Source organism: Panthera leo, chromosome A1, assembly GCF_018350215.1.
Source record: "Panthera leo isolate Ple1 chromosome A1, P.leo_Ple1_pat1.1, whole genome shotgun sequence".
NCBI classification, from domain to species: domain Eukaryota; kingdom Metazoa; phylum Chordata; class Mammalia; order Carnivora; family Felidae; genus Panthera; species Panthera leo.
In genome coordinates, this window is record NC_056679.1 from 60,201,305 (window position 1) to 60,213,517 (window position 12,213).

Here is a 12,213-nt window from a genome sequence, read left to right on the forward strand (position 1 = left end):
GATATCAAGAATCGGATACTTAACCAACTGGGCCACCAGGGCACACCTGTATTTTTCATATTACTCAGCCCTCCATTAAATTATCTTTGTGTGTGTGTGTGTGTGTGTGTGTGTGTGTGTGTGTACTTCTTTCTTTCTCTCACTGTATGAGATGTGAGCCTTATCATCATAGTTTTTAATTTTACTCTTAGTGCTTAAACCAGAAATGGCTTACAAGGTGTCCAATAATTACATGTAGACTGAGTGCTTTAAGTTCTGACTTAAAACTTCAACTAAAAAACATTATGGTTGCTAACTCTATACGTAATTACTCAAGTTATGTGAATTAGGCGTGCATGGTGTATCTGTGAACCAACTAACACTTCTTTTACAATATATACTCCTTGAGTTCAGAGCCCATTTATTATGCATGTTGATTCACTCAGTCATCTAGCAATGAATGTTAATAAATAAAACAAATTTGTCATATCAGAGGCACAATGGCTGCCAAGAGCCAAAAAAATTAGTTAAGACGTATGAACTGTACTAAAATTATTAGAGCTATGTTTGTGTTGGGATTCTGTTAAAATATAGAGATAAAATAGACTATACTAGATATGGTTTTATACTACTGAGGTAGAGAGAAAATTCCAGTTGGGCCACTGTAGCAAAGGTTCTTTGTGTCCAACTCATATTCCTGGGAACTTTCTGTCTGCTTCTGTTATAATCCTACTGCCAGAATTTACATTTGTGTACCTGAAGTTTCTTTTTCTTTTTTCATCAATGCAAAGCAAGACTGTCCACATGTGATTGGCCCAGGAATTAAAATCGACCTGAGCATCCCTCACCTAATGACTTAGTATTGCTCTAAAATTGTTCCAGCTACCTTGTCTGCTGGCTGTGATACTCCCTTGGTGTGGCATTTACACTGTTTATCAATTTTCTCATTATATTAAGTCGAGTTGCCCACAGTGTTAGCTGGCTAATAGTGAATTTTTTATACTATCTTTGTTTCCCTGTATCACTTATGCAGGCCCTACCAGTATTAATTATGTTTCTCAAGAACATTACTTGGATTGGAGCCCTACTTTTAGGGTCGTCCACTTATCAGCTCAGTAGTTTAGAATAAATGATTTTTATGGATGAGGGGGTGGCTCAGTTGGTTAAGTATCTGACTCTTGATTTCAACTCAGGTCATGATCTCATGGTTCCTGAGATGAAGCCCCATGTTGGGCTCTGTGCTGACAGCATGGCACCTGGTTTGGATTCTCTCTCTCCCTCTCTCTCTCTCTCTGCCCTCCCCGACTTGCACTCTCCCTCTTTTCTTCAAAAAAATTAATAAACTTTAAAAAAGAGATTTTTAGAATCCCACATTTGCCTCAGTTTGCTTATCTATAAAATGCAGATAAAAAACTCTCTTACAGGTTTACTGTGAGATTTGAATGAGTTGGTACATACAAAGCACCTAAAAGAGAGCCTGGCATGTATTAAATACTCAATAAATGGTATTGAGTCTTTTTATTGTCTAACTTCACTTTGACTAGTGCCAAGTGCTCTGCATATATTATCTCTGTAATCTTTATAACAGCCATAAACTGGCACTTAAAGGGGTGAAGTAACTTTACCTAAAGTCTTAGAGCAGATTTGAAAATGGAAGCTGAGTCCATATCACTCCCTGTAGAAAATTCTTAAATGAAGATTTTTTAGCATCATTTTTAATTTCATCTTATTAGGAAATTATTTAGCTTATTTGGCCAGTAATTTATAGATATCTGATGATTAGACAGGTAAAGCAAGCATATATGTGATATAAATTTGAAAAATAGTTTTTAAAGTTTCAGAATGCACACGATTCACTTGGATGACTTTTTTAAAGCCAGCTTCCTAGACTCATACATCAAAACATAGATTCAGTTGGTAGGGGATCACATCTCCATTTTTAACAAACACTCGGATTCTAAAGCAAGACTTAGAAAGAGCACGTTAAGAAATATACTGATAACTTTTAAAAAATAGTTTCCGACCATAGTACTACGATTGCAGTAAAGGTCATAAGGGGGACATATATGGCTTTTAGAACATATTTTGTAAATTTGCAACACTTTGTCACAGTCCATCCCACCAGCCACAGAAAAACTCCCAATTCCCGAAACGGGGAGGACTAAACTGTGCTTGCATTAGTAAGTTAAGGAGACCTCATTCGAATAAGACATTAAGACAGCTTTTAAAGGTTTTTGTTTTGTTTTTTAACACACTGGGAACATTTGGATCCTTTGCAAAAGAGATGTCGCTTACTCTCAGTTGAATAGATCCTGTGGTTTAAACCTCCATAAAAATTAAGGGAAAAGCACTTTTTAAGCACCTTGCTTGCAGTTATCACATAGAATCAGTGGGAGGTTGAGCCATTGCACTTTAAGAATAGAGAGAAACAGCATTGACTAAGACAGAATGTGATGTCTGGACTCTGTATTCTGTTCTGCGAACAATTCTAAAGGTTAAAATGTACAATTAAAATTCTCAGAATTGAAAGTACGCACCTTTTACCTCCCTTGCTAAGTCTTCTTGCAAAGAGATGTTTGTTGCATGTTCAGTTCCCCAATTCTTGATGATCCTCTCAGCCTTTCTAGCTGTAAAGTAGCTCTAGATTTCCTGGAAAAGCCAAACATTTGTTGCTTTTCAATGATAAATAAAGAGATGTTGCAGGAACTTCTGTTTCCCTTCTATTTCAATTGGGAATTTGTTTCTCTTAAGTGAAAACAACAAATGGCTACAGGATTTAAATTGTAACTATGTACCAAGACATCATTTCCAAATCTTCAACACTGTAAAAAAAATTGTCTAGTGAAAGAAAACATGAAAAGCAACTAATGTAGTGAAACTGTATTGTGCTTTTCCATCAAATCAACAAATGAATTTTAAGCCTATTCTTGCTCTTTTTCTTCCAGTTTCTCTTGTAGTTGGCAACTAGAGTGTTTAAGTCAAACAATAATTGGACTATGAATGTCTGCCAATTGCCTTCTTTCTTTGCTAGCAAACACATTTTTAGATTCCTAGCTGAGTCAACTAATTTCTACTGAATGGAAATATTAATGAATGCATAAGTAACTGAAAAGATCCTCTGTTTGTAGTGCTGAAAGATTTATGAATTACGTATACTTTTATATAAGGGAGTAAGACTGGCCACTAAAAATACTAAACCCTAAAACTATGTGTACCAGGATATGTTGCACTTAGTACTATTAATCAACAATGATTTATTGCTCCATTTTCATATCTTATTATATGCATTCACCAATAATTTGTCCTCTTGCCAAACACTAATTTGCAGAACAGAGTACAATAGCTTGATTTTTCCTTTTTGCTTGTGGAAGCATTACATTTACCAAAAAAGTTAATAAATAATACTTTCTGAATCAGTGTGAGCTCCAGTTTTTCTCTAATGCTTGCATAAGAGGCAATGAACTGTGAGATAACTGTATAATTAAGTTCATTTTACTTTGTCAGAAAATAAACTTTTGAGGCTGCACAAGGAAGAATTATCTCGAACAGAGTAAGTTTTTATAGAAAAGGTGTCATGAGCAATTTTTTATTATTTCTATGGCAACATATATTTTTATCTGTTCTTATAATTTTATTATATTAATCAAACTCTATAAAAAAGAGAGAAGAAAATCTTATAGACAAAAGGACACTAACCTACTTTTTAAAACAATATGGCCCCAGCAGATTTCATGAAGGTTGCTCAGAACTGGATAATGATAGAAAAAGGAGGATGAAAAAGGCTTAAAAAGGGGTGCCCCTGGGATTTGAGGCAAAAGAACTAAATTAAACTGACAAAGTCATGGGCATTTTACTGCAGGCCTGATGGTGGCAACTTGATCTGATTTTTTTTTTGCTTGTTTGGTTTTTGTTTTCTGCTGCAGTTCCATATTGTTCTGTGTTCAGAATGGGTTGAAAGGGGGAGATGGACGAAGTATAAATGCTATGGAGAAGATACTAACAAATATTGACTACGTTTACTACTAGGGCAAATGCAAAGATGAATAGTGTCTAATATCAAAGAGCTCTTTACAGTAAGAGTTCCTTTTTGCAAGCTGAAGCAATGGCATTAGGGCAACGTGAATATATTTAGATTTACTGATGTTCTATAACTGGTCTAGGAACCATGGGTTTCTTAAGAAGTCACTGTATCTGCAGGGCCTGGAAACAAGGGCCAACTCTTTCTAAACATTAATCTCGACAACTACAACAATTGACAAGTGTCAACACAGAAATAAGTTTTCTTCATCATCCCTGGAAGAGAGAATACCAAATTTTATCATGTTTCCCAGCCACAGATAATTAAAGAATTCAGGCATGAGATCCTCACACTATATCTATTTGTTTGTAATGACTGTAAACCTCAAACTGTTTTTTCAGTATCAGCTGCAATTTCACAATGTTTCCCAGCAATAACATGATAAAGTAATGCCCACTTTTTGACCATCTACTATGTGTCAGGCTCTTGGCTACATACTGGGGTTATATGGATAAAAGTGACTAATTTTCACTTTAGGACTAGTTATGTTGGGTAAGGTTAGCGTTCTTGGGGGGGAAAAGAGCTCTTTTGCATTTTTAAGATGTAAGCTTTTATTCTTTCCTCTTCTCCTTTCTCATCTTCATTTTCTCCTCCTCCTTCTCCTCACCCTCTACTCCTTTTCCTTCATATTTATCAGAATACCCTTAGTGTGGTAGGGTCCCCTTCCTAAGGAGAGAGGAAAAACAAAAAACAAAAAACAAAAAATAAAAAAAAACCCTGAATGCAACCTGGCTATATGAGTATGTGACAATAGCCCTCAGATCTTGTAACATGAGACCACTTAATCAGACCGCATGTTTATGTGTTACCATATATGGGAGACAAAGAAACAGAAGAGGTATAAAAAACTACACCACTTGGAGTTCAGGGCTCTGTCCTGTAGGAACCCAGCTGAGCAGTGCTGGCTCCAATAAAGTTGTTTCCTGGAAAGAAAAACCTCAGTGCCATGACTCTCTGGGCGAGAATCCTGATACATTAGTAACACAATTTAAATGAAACATACTCAGTCATGAACCTGGAGAAGTTCTTCTAGTATTTTAAATCATAGGAAGATAATGAATACTATAGAATAGAGACTTGATCCTGTACAAAAGCATCTACTTTTATAGACAATAAAAGTTAATAAAAAATTAACACTGAGTTTCTTGGAACAGTGAGAAAATCCTTTCTCTGCTCAAAACATAGATAAACATCATAAAGGGTATTTGTTAAGAATTTGAAGATATGTTATTAATAATAATAAATACAAAGAAAATTATTATGGACTTAATGTGAAGAGAAAATCTATAATCTTAAATTGGGGGTCTAAAGAGGGCTGGATATCAAGCATATAGAATAAGAACTGATGGTTTAATGCCTGCTTTAGAATGGGAGCTAAACATACCATGCAAATAAACCAGGATCCATACATTAATCTGGGTGGGTGTTGGTCTCCAAGATTATGGGTTAGGGCCAAATGGCTATTTCCCCTATCCTAAACTTGCACCTGGAAAGGTTGTATTCATTTATGAAAGGGATTGGGGGAAACATAAAGGTATCTGCTTGACAAGGAATTGGGTTATAACCCTAGAAGGACAACTATACTTTTTGCACAGTTGGAGAGACCCAAAGCAGTTAAGTCTTGAGTAAGATACAAAGAGATATACAGCTTGCATGGCTGTTTGTTTAGGGAGAAAAGAAAGTTTTTCAAGGTGAGTTTATAAAACTATTTTTAATTCCAAGGGGAATCCTGGCCCCAGGATGAATATAAGATAGATATGATTGGCCACAGATCCAACAAATGGGCAAATTTATACTTGATTAACTTAGTTTATTTAATAATGCATTAAAAATGCTTTAAAAATGTAAGAGTATTTCTTAAATGTCCACAGTTTAAGCAGGGGTAGGGAGATAATATTCATAAAATAAAAACAGATATACTTGAAAAATGGAAATTGTTTTAACAAAAATATAGTCATTGGAAAAAATAATAAAAAGTCCTAAAATTTGAGTGTGCAATAGCTAATATCAGAATTGGCATACTAGATGGCAGAATTGAAGAAATGTATCAAGATGCATCAACAGAGTTAGAGGGATAGAAAGCATAAAACAGAAGCAAAGTTTAAGAGAGAAGGTGCTTTACTGATAAAACATGTATCACTAGAGTTCTCAATGCTGTGAATAGAGAATGGATGAGACTTAAATGATAGAAGATTGTGGGAAATTCAAGAAAGACAATTAATCCCTATAGTTGAAAACTGGATGTATCCTGAGAAGGATGTGTTTTTAAGCATGTATACCCCAATTAAAAAAAAAAATTAACGTTTATTTATTTTTGAGACAGAGAGAGACAGAACATGAATGGGGGAGGGTCAGAGAGAGGGAGACACAGAATCTGGAACAGGCTCCAGGCTCTGAGCTGTCAGCACAGAGCCCGACGCGGGGCTCGAACTCACGGACCGCGAGATCATGACCTGAGCCGAAGTCGGCCGCTTAACCGACTGAGCCACCCAGGTGCCCCCCCCCAATTTTTTTTTTTTTTAATGAACTCTGGAAGTTAGAGGGGAAAGACAAACCAGAAAAGCATTTGGAGTGAAAAATGAGGTTGGCTATGAGACACTGTCAGGGAATGACTCAGATTTCTTATCTGAGCAAACTAGACTTGAGTAACATCTTTAACACACTGACTAAAAATTTGAACCTAGAATCCTATAACAAGCTGTTGTTTCTTCATGCACATGAGTGAAATAAAGCTTGTTAGAATATATCACTAAAAATTTCACTGCTCACAGACTATATAACTGTATAACTGTACACTATAGCTGGAACACATACTCCAACAAAATGATATGTGGACCAAGATAAGAAAAGAAAGGTACAATTATCTAACATGAGCACAGAAATTAGTCAATATGTCACATAAATCTAAGACACAATTATGAAATAATAATGATTTATTGTCCTAAAAACATAACAAAAGTAACATTCTAAAGTTCAAAACCTGGAAGTTGGGGAAGGGAGAATCAGTAGGAAGTTAAAATTCTTTGTTAGAAAATCTAAAATGAATACATATGTTAATAGTAATATGATAATCATTAGAGTAAAAGCTAAATGGGTACATTTCTAAGGTGGAGAAATAATAGAAATTTAAATACTAGATACATCTATGAGAAATCAGAAAAAAAGAAAATTAAGCAAAGAAAATGTATACTAAATAGGAACAAAAATGATAGAATAAGTCTAAATTCATTAGTAATCAAAATTAATATAAAAAGACTAACCTGCAATTTCAAGCCAGAGATTCTTGGATTGAGTATTTTATTTTATTTTATTTTTAAATGTTTATTTATTTATTTTGAAAGGGCAAAGGGGTAGAGAGAAAGAGACAAAGAATCCCAAGCAGGCTCAAGAGTCCAACAGTTAACAGACTGAGCCACCCAGGTGCCCCTGGATTGAGTTTTGCTTTTTATAATTAGCAACTATTTTAGTATATAATAATGTAGAAAGGTGGGAAATGAAAGTGGGTTTGGAAAGCTAATGGTCAGAATTCTGTTCAGCTGGTAACTTTTATGATAAAGAGAGGAGTTGTCAAACATTGCCTTGGGTCTCTTATAAAACCTTGAAGAGACCACCTTCTGGCACTGTATTCCATATTTGGGGATCAATGATTTTCAAGTTGTTATTCACACGGTCACTTCCTAGTCTCTGGCAGGGGAACCCAAACACTGTCAACCATGGCTACCAACGATCAGGGCTTCTTCTTGCTAAGAAATGTCACACCTGCTGTCTCCTCCCAGAATTGCTTCTGCTTCCTATGTAAGGTTGCACCTGTTTTTATAAAAGGCAAAATCTTGACTTCAAATAACAGTGGTCATTATGGGAAAGTTTTTACATGTCAAGAACTGAAAATTAATATATTTCAGAGGAACTAGAGAGGAAAAAGGAGACAACATATGAAATATTAAATAGCAAACTTCTTTAATTACTAAATGGACGCTCAGAAATAAAATTCTTAAAAAAATTTATGTTTATGTATTTTTGACAGAGAGAGAGACAGAGCATGAGGGGGGGAGGGGCAGAGAGAGAGGGAGACACAGAATTCGAAGCAGGATCCAGGCTGTGAGTTGTCAGCACAGCGCCTGACATGGTGTTCGAATCCACAGACTGCGAGATCATGACCTGAGCCAAAGTCGGACGCTCAACCAACTGAGCCACCCAGGCACCCCAGAAATAAAATTCTAAATTCAACATCAGGTGCCTGAAAGGCTGTATCCTTCTGAAACTTGCCCTCCCAGCATCTTTCTCTCTTCCTAAATCAGACATGTCTGCACAACACATTTACAGTCTTTTTATTCCATCTGCTCTTTCCCCTGACCCTCTAAATTAGTTACACTTTGTTTAGGTATTCTCAGGAAGGAACAATCACATCTTAAAACTGCTAGACCACAAGCAGAAGGTGGATCTTCTAGCAGAAGGTTGAATTTCAATGCCAGATCTAGAGTCAAAGTTTTTTTTGTAAAGAAGGATTTTCTTAAACCTTAGGAAGACAGGCAGAAATTTTCTGCAGAATTTAGGACTTTGTGGGATAATCATTGCCCCAGGTTATTGGACACAACAACTTATTCACTTAAGTATTAACCTTTTGAATGGAGAAAAGTAATTAAAATCAGCAAGGTAGGTAGGAGAAGATTTAGGTTAAGGTTTGCAAAAACTTCAAATTGCCTTAATAGGGTATGAAAAATAGATAATAGACTACATAAGGATATATCACAGACCTTATAAATGTGGGAAATTTGTGCACAAAAATATGTATCATAATTTCGGAGAAAATAACCATGTATATGTATATACATATATATTTGTATATATATAAGAAATGATAATACTATGTTTATTTTTTGGTAACAAAATCCTGTAATGAAAAGAGAAAATTTAAATACATTGGCTAGGATGTAGCAGTTGAAGGAAATATGTAAAACTCTGGATACCAGTGTAGATAGATCTGAAATCATATGGTCTAATGAAAAAACAGTATTACAGAATGATATGAAGACAATGATGCCATTTATGTAAATTTTAAAACGCAGACCAAGAATAATATATCATACATGGTTGCACATGTTGTGCGGAAAAGTGGAAAAATATAGCCAGAAAAGATGTATCACATACTCATGAGAATGGTCGCCTTGGGAATAGAATAAAGGCATAGGTTTGTACTGGTTGTCAAAAGAGACTTTGATTTTATAAATATTCCATCTATTTTGTTTTGAAACTTGAGGGAAATAAGACCAACATATGAATGCAATCTCACTGGTCAAGATGGTTCAGTTATGTTTAACTGCCCCTCTGCCTACCACACATAATGCTAACAGATAAAGAGGAAAACAAGAAGTTTTAATGAGGATCTCACAGAAGATAAACATCTCTGCAGGACATAAAGAGAAAAGCAAAAATGCTGAGCAGACTGAAGTGCACACCTGCTGGGCTTTTGATTCAAAGTTGTAGAATAAAGGAGTTTAAAAGGTTTCTCTTAAGATGGGAGCCTGATCCAGGTTTAACGTGGAAATCCAGACAGCGTAAATACAATTCTTCGGTTTATGAAAAGATGGTGGAAAAATTCTGAGGCTGAATTCTTCTGGGAGCTAGGCATAGAGAACCTGGACCCCTGAATTGAGCCTAGATATTCAATATCACAGTAGAGGCAAAAGAAAGTCAAAGATCGCCCGTCACACCCTTGCAGTCAAGCAAAACTGTGTTTAGTTGTTGATGTGACACAGGGGACTGCAAACCGTCAGAACCAGGGTGTGTCTCAGAACAGGGACTGGGAGGCACTCTTTATAAGATTTGTGCATCATTCAGTGAGTGGGAGGAAGGTTTAAAGAAAGGGGAGTCTGTTTTGGAGTGGGTGTTGTCAGAAAGCAGAAAAGAATCGAGTGACTGGGTGTTCATAATGCTTTTTATAGCAGAGGTAAGGAGTGAAGCTGAGCTCTGCTGTCTTTGGGGAAGAAGCAATAGCCACTCAAGTGAGCTGCTGGAGAGGGATGCGTGGTCATTGACGCGGTTGTGCTGTGGGTTTGTTTTCACAGGTCTTGATTGCAGAAGAGTCTTGTTTTGGTCTTGTTCCATCATGATCACAGATAGTCCACATCTGATGTTGGTATTCTGCGAAAATGTTTATTTTCAGCAAGGGAGCAAGACAACCTAGCTGATGGGAACTAGTCCAGATACCAGATCTCTGCTGTCAAGATCGCATGTTTTCATTCTCATCACCGTGGGCTAACACTGACATGTTAAGATTTGTTTCTTTACGGGCCCCACAGAGGATTTTTTGGAAGTAACTGCCAAGTCAAATATTGGGGGGGATGCACAAGGGACATAGGGACAGGATTTAGATAAATGTATATCTTACTCAAAATGTATGGGCAAACCCAAATTCCAAAATCTATGAAGAAAGGCAATAATAAAAAAGACAATAATTTTAAAAATGTACTCCAAATTATTTTATTGGAAGATTCTGAATGACAACTTTCAAATAATTTGGCTTAGGCTATTTGGTGTGAGATGGAAGTCATCGTCTTCTTGGAAAATTTGCAAAATAAAAATGGTTGTCAATTCTGGGTATGGAAATATAAGTGATTTATTTTGTTATTCTTTTATTTATTTTTTCAAATAATTTTTAATGTTTATTTTTGAAAGAGAGAGAGACAGAGACAGAGGCAGAACTCGAGTAGGGAAGGGTCAGAGACAGAGAGATAGAGAGACATAATTTGAAGCAGCTCCAGGCTCTGAGCTATCACCACAGAGCCCGACATGGGGTTTGAACTCATGAACCATGAGATCATGACCTGAGCTGAATTCGGACACTTAACCAAATGAGCCACCCAGGTGCCCCTGTTATTCTTTGTTGTTTTTTTAAGTTTATTTATTCATCTTGAGAGAGAGACAGAGCATGTGAGCAGAGGAGGGGCAGAGACAGAGAGGGAAAGAGGGAGAATCCCATACAGGCTCTGCACTGCCAGCAGAGAGCCCAAAGTTGGGCTTGAAGCCATGAACTGTGTGGTCATGGCCTGAGCCAAAGTCAAGAGCTGGATGCTTAACCAACTGAGCCACTCAGGTGCCCTGATTTTATTATTCTTTATATACTTCTGCTCTTCTGTATTTTTAAATTTCTGAAAAAAACAAGTTCCTAAAAATATTACTAGAATAATTGAGAATCCAGCACGGATTTAACATCTATAAATCAGAGTGCAATTCTTGTCAGTCTGAATTATAAAGATATAGAAGGTCTGACCTTACCCTCAAGAGCCTGATGGTGGAGTTGAAATCACATGGCTAACACAATATACAACGAAAGGAAAAGAAAACATAGCAGAGGATTTACCTAAGTAATAGAGGCTATATAAATTCATCAAGTGTATATATAAGCAAAGAAAGAGTGTTATCCCTTTAGCAGTGAAAAGGATTATTTTTTCTTCAGGTTTTAGTCAAAAGTAAACTAGGGCGCTTGGATGGCTCAGTCAGTTGAGACTCAGACTTTGGCTCGGGTCATGATCTCACTGTTCCTGACTTACAGCCCTGTATCAGGCTTGCTGCTGTCAGCCCAGAGACCACTTTGGATCCTCTGTTCCCCTCTCTGCCCCTCCCCTGCTCATGTTCTCTCTCTCAAAAATAAATAAAGAATTAAAAAATGAGTTAGACTTCTATCTATAAAAAAAATAAAATAAATCACTGAAAATCTAACTTGGAAGGAAAATAAGAGAATCTGAATATTTCTAGATTATTGTTAGAGATAGTATTAAGTTACATCACATGAATTAACTGGTGTATAACATGTATGCTAAGGCTGAATATGGATGAATTTTTCAAATGTTATATAAGTACAAAATAAATGGAAAGAAATGATATATTTCATTACCAACATAATGGAATTTTGTATTTAAAATTTTTTTTAAAGTATTTAAAAAATTTTTTTAAAGTTTATTCATTTTTTGATAGAGAGAGACACAGTGTGAGTGGGGGAGGGGCAGATAAAGAGGGAGACACAGAATCCGAAGCAGGATCCAGGCTCTGAGCCTTCAGCACAGAGCCTGACACGGGGCTTGAACTCACGGACCATGAGATCATGACCTGAGCTGAAGTCGGATGCTTTACCGACTAAGCCACCCAAGAGCCCCAAG

General features: G+C 36.3%; 1 long non-coding RNA gene across 1 annotated transcript in view; it reads right to left on the reverse strand.

The window, feature by feature from the left end:
• LOC122199390 overlaps positions 1 to 12,213 on the reverse strand; it is a 122,082-nt gene that overhangs the window by 16,146 nt on the left and 93,723 nt on the right. The window contains exon 3 of the long non-coding RNA XR_006193496.1: positions 2,517 to 2,628. This is a non-coding gene — a long non-coding RNA (uncharacterized LOC122199390). The remainder of the gene's footprint in view (positions 1 to 2,516; positions 2,629 to 12,213) is intronic.